Source organism: Trachemys scripta, chromosome 1, assembly GCF_013100865.1.
Source record: "Trachemys scripta elegans isolate TJP31775 chromosome 1, CAS_Tse_1.0, whole genome shotgun sequence".
Classification (NCBI taxonomy): domain Eukaryota; kingdom Metazoa; phylum Chordata; order Testudines; family Emydidae; genus Trachemys; species Trachemys scripta.
The window spans coordinates 313,507,529-313,512,655 of NC_048298.1; the positions used below are offsets into that span (position 1 = coordinate 313,507,529).

Genomic DNA, 5,127 nt, shown 5'->3' on the forward strand with positions numbered 1-5,127 from the left:
TTTTTAAAATATTCAAAAAAAGCCTTCAGGCTCTTTATCTTATTTTTCTATGGCTTATGGAAGACAATAATGAGAGTAAACCAGGGTAAGTGTGAATTTTACTTGCTATCCAGGTAAGATGATGTGATAAAATATTATTGAATAGTAATGAGCTGATTTCAGTGTAAAAGGAATTTTGATTTCATGTCAACCCCCCGCTTTACCGTCCTGAAAACTCTAAGAGCATTTCACTTACAATGTTCCTCACCAAAAATAATTTTTGAAAGCACAAGTAGCTTATCCTCTATTGGTAATAATGGATTTTCTCTCTAACACACCACAGAGTAGCTACATTAAAGTGAAATTCCAGTTTTCTGTTACTGAGGTGAATTTTTATTCTTTCTGGTCTGCGTAGAGGAAAGCATTGGATGCAGTCCACTGGAGGGCTGGAGTAGGGGCCTCTGTCTTCAGTGGTCAGGAACCCCTGAGCATGGAGGGGTGACAGCCATTATTCTGGTCCTATGGCCTGTTACTGGGTTTTGAGTGAACTTTCCTCCCTTATCTTCCCATTCACCATGCAGTATACCCACATGAAGTCTGATCACTTGCACTTTATGCTGGTTTCCAGAATTCCTCCATCCTATTACGAATTTTACTAATGTTTGTCTGAAATTGCAAAACAAAACAAAATCTTAATTAAATTAAAGAATATATAATAGGCCACTGTGAAAAAGAAATACGATCATTTGTTAAATGCTGGGTATTATTTTAAATACAATCTTCTAAATTTAATATATTAAAACTGTTTCACTTGTAGAGTTTTTACTGGCAAGCTAACCGTTCCTCCCCAACTTCCCCCTCTTCCCGCCACAGCTTGATGTTTCTTAGTGTTGAGGTGCCACATCTGCCTTTGTTTTTACTGCATATTATGTCAAGGGGTGTGTTGTTTAAGTGGTTATGATGCATCAGCTCAATGATAGTCAAGCCCAGAAAACCCCCAAAGTTGTGGTTTGGTGAGAAAAAATTCCAAGATTATGAAAGGAGATTTATACAGTAAATAATAAAAGTTTTCAACATACCTCCTTGGCATAATACTATTACAAACATTTAAAGTCTGCTACGTTAATAATACAATACATATAATTTATTATATGATATTCAGATTCTTCCAAAAGAGATGCTCTAGCCTAGCTCAACCACAAGTTGTTGGGCTCAATGCAGAAATCACAGTGTGACACTCTATGGCCTGTGTTATACAGGAGGTCAGACGAAGGCCTGGTCAATGCTACAAAGTTAGGTCAACATAAGCGGCCCTGTATCAAACTAGCTGTGTATGTGTCTGCACTTAAATATGTCTCCGAGCGATGTAAGTGCTCCATTATGCCAACATAGTAACACCACTTCCCTTAGCGGCGTTGAGCAATGGTTGATATACTGAGGTTGACGCAATGCAAATGTAGACACTAATGTCAACCAATGTTGACACTAACAGTTCCCCAGCAGCTCTCCCACAGTGCCCAACACTGACCACTCTGGTCACAGTTGTGAACTCCACCGGTCAGGGGTCACAGAGGCCAGAAGCCCCTCCCCAGCCTTAAAACCCTGCAAATTTTTGAAATGCCTTTTTCTGGTTGTTCATGTTGGGGAACATACCTAGCAGCTCTCCATTGTTCTGTGCAACTGCCCAGCTGACCATGCAAGCTACACGTTCCAGTCACACTGCGGCCTGGAGTAGATAGGAGATATTGGCTCTCCTGGGCCTGTAGGAAAAAGAGGCAGTGCAAGCAAAGCTATGGATCAGCCATAGAAATGTGGACATCTATGAGCAGATTGCACGGGGATGTAGGAAAAGGGGTATGATGGGGATCAGCAGCAGTACTGCATAAAAGCAAAGGAACTACGTCAAGCATATCAAAAGGCCAGGGAGGCCAATGGTCAACCTGGTGCCAAGCTGCAGACCTGCCGCTTTTACAAAGAGCCGCATGCCATTCTTGATGCAGACTCCACCAGCACCCCACACACCACTGCGGGTACCTCTGAGGAGCCTGAGTCACAGGCCCCTGGTGTGAACAGTGAGGAGGAGGAGGGGGGACATGTGACCGGGAAATCTAGCTATGCCATGAGCCTGGACCTGTTTGAGCCTCCACTGCAGTCTAGTCAGTCCTAGCAGTTGAGCACAGGTGAGCTTGCTGCAGGGAAAGGAACCTCTGGTAAATTTATTTCCCATTACAGTGATGGTGCCCCCAACTTAACAGGAAACAGCTCTTGATTTCTCATTAATTTACTTGTACTAGAAGAGGTAGCAGTACAACACAGAGAGGTAGCGTTTATTATCTGCTTTTCCTTCACGTGTACAGTTAGATGCGGGGGAGGGAGGCAGGGCCATCCCTAGCCATTTGGGTGCTCTATGCTGAGTGGGGCTCCACCTCCACCCCCAATGGTCTGGGAGGCAGGAGCTGTGGGAGGGGACTTTTGGGGGCCCCACAGGCCCAGAGTGGCCCGGGGGATTAGTGGGGGAGGGGGGCCGGGAGCAGCCCGCTCCGCTTCCCTTGTCCCAGCCCCAGCCATGTTGCTCGGGGAAGGGAGCTTGGGGGAAGGGATCTCCCCCCACACACACTCACTGGCAGCGGCGGGAAGCGGAGCAACCAGGCCCCAGCCCGCTCTACTCCGCCAGCTCCCAGCCATGGCGCTCTGCTTCCCACCGCCGGTGAGTGCGGGGAGGTTGGGAAAAGGACGCCCCCTGCACTTGCCGATGGCGGGAAGCGGAGCGATGCGGCCCCAGCCCACTCCACTTCCCTTGCCCTTGCCCTTGCTCTGGCCCTGGTCCCGGCCGTGTCGTTCGGGGGGGGGAAGTTAGGGAAAGGTCCCCCCCGAATCGCCGGCAGCAGGAAGCAGAGTGCCATGGCTGGGAGCTGGTGGAGTAGAGCTGGCTGGGGCTGGGCTGCTCCACTTCCCGCTGTCCGGTGAGTGCAGGGTCGCTGGGAGAAGAGGTGGAATGGGGGTGGGCTGGGGGCAGAGCAGGGGGGAAGGGTAAAAGGCAGGGCAGAGGGAATTGTCCGGGGCCCCACATCCGCCCTAGGGATGGCTCTGCCCTTTGCAGTGGGCGCAGCCCATGGGCGGTATGTAGCACGCAGCTGCCTAGGGCACTATGAAATTTGGGGCAATTTGGTGCCCCAAATTTCATGGTGCCCTACGCAACTGCGTATGCTGCGTATGCCTAAGGACAGCCCTGGAGGGAGGCTGCAGAGCAGTTTGTTTATGGACACAAGGATGTCCCTTGAATCCTCCTCAGAGATCTCAATGAAACTTTCCTGGAGGCACTCTGCAATCCTCTGCCAACAGTTTTGAGAGATGGCAGTCTTATTTCTTCCTATGCCGTAGGACACTTGCCCATGCCAGTCGGTGATAACTTTGGGAGGGACCATTGCACTAAACAGGCTAGCAGTGTATTGACCTGGGTGGCTTTGGGATGTCAGCAGCAGCTGTGTTCTTTGTATCTTTGTTACCCTTAGGAGTGAGATACCAGCTAAAATCACCACTGCCTGTGGAAAAGCCTGCCAATATTCAGTGTCATTGTGTTATACTCATAGTTTCATGCAACCGAACAATTCTCTCCATATTTCCCTCACCCCCGGAGGGGCATACTTACCATGGCTGGTGCTGTGAGTGGTGCTGCGCACAAGCAATCCCAAGCAGAAGAATCAATAAGCAGGTCTTGTGTAAAACTTCAGGGGAGCAAAGGAAGGGAGTTCTGAATCTTAACTTTCCCATTCCGTTGTGACTACACTGACAATGACACCATTGTGTGTTTTATCTGTAGCTGTTGCATTGTGGCCTTGAGGGGCTCCCCATCCATACCTGCTGAACGCCTGAGCCAGATAAAGAGGAGAAAGAAGAGGACTTAGGATGACATGTTCAGCAAGACCCTGCAAGCCAGTGCTGCATTGGCCCGTGAGCAGAAGGCCTGGAGAGGGAATATTGCAGACTGTACAGAGAAGGACAGAGCTGCCAGGAAGAAAGGCACAGAAAAAGGAGAAGATGCTGCAGATGCTTATGGACCTACAGGTTCAACAATCCTGGGGTTGTCTTCCTTTGCAGTCCAAGGAGAACTCCATCATAGCATCCCTCACACCAGCATTCCACGTGGCATCAGGGGGCCACATACTCCTACCACTTCACCTCAGGGGACAGTAAGGACAAGCACAGCTTCACATACACTGACTTGTGAAAGCCATGGTCAATGCATGTGTAGCTAAAATGGACATGAATGTTCTTTCCCCTTCTTAAGCTCTGTTCCTTAACTTAATAAAGTTTTTAACGTCCTTGCTATTAACTTGCACACAATTTCTGAAATGTTTTCATTACTCAATACAATTCTATTGTTTGGAAAATAATTCATCTTCATTAGATCCCCAAATATGCTGCAGAATGCCAAGTGGTATTGAAAACACTCACTTACCTGTTATTGTACAGTGTGACACAACTCATAGGATCAGTACAGCAAGCAACACAAAATTAATAGGTTCACCAAACACCACACAATTCCTAACAGCCCACAAACTGCAGCAGGGCCAGGTAGAGCACAGTATATCACAATGCATTACTGTGGCTCACTGTGAAAGTGCTCTTTTAATGGCTCCCTGGTCCACATTGCTCCACCTTGAGCTCTTCTAATAGCCCTTAAGTAATAACCCTAAGCTGAGCTTTTATGAGCATGCTTTGAATGCCAGACATCCGACAAAGTTAAGGATTTCAATACTGGGAATCTTGTCTCACTATTTGACCCTGAAAACAGACTGAAGACAGCACATATGGAACTGGTTATGTCTCACAACCATATAGAAGCATTGTAAGCACGACTGCCCAATAGCCATTTAGTTTACTGCTTATTTTGATGCCCCTATCGCTCCACAGGCAGTGTGATAGCATTCCAAAGAATTTGGAACCAGAGAATTTCACCCAATAACTCCTGCTGTAGAGAGTATTATTTCTTTCTCCAGCAGTACATGTTAGTAGCACTTAATATTAATTATTATAATCTGAGGTTCAATGTTGAAAGTGTATTGAATATTTTTTCAGTAAACACAGTTACATATTGTGCCTCGTAACATTGTAAAAATCAGGTCCTGTGAAGGCAACTAAGGCAGA

At 47.2% G+C, this 5,127-nt stretch overlaps 1 long non-coding RNA gene across 1 annotated transcript; it reads right to left on the minus strand.

Annotated features, from left to right (window-relative positions):
- Positions 1 to 238: 238 nt before the first annotated feature.
- Positions 239 to 3,835, minus strand: LOC117871788. The gene is made up of 3 exons (XR_004644342.1): positions 3,629 to 3,835; positions 1,633 to 1,739; positions 239 to 645 (listed from the first exon to the last, which is right to left on the minus strand). It is a non-coding gene; the product is annotated as an uncharacterized LOC117871788 (long non-coding RNA).
- Positions 3,836 to 5,127: the final 1,292 nt, after the last annotated feature.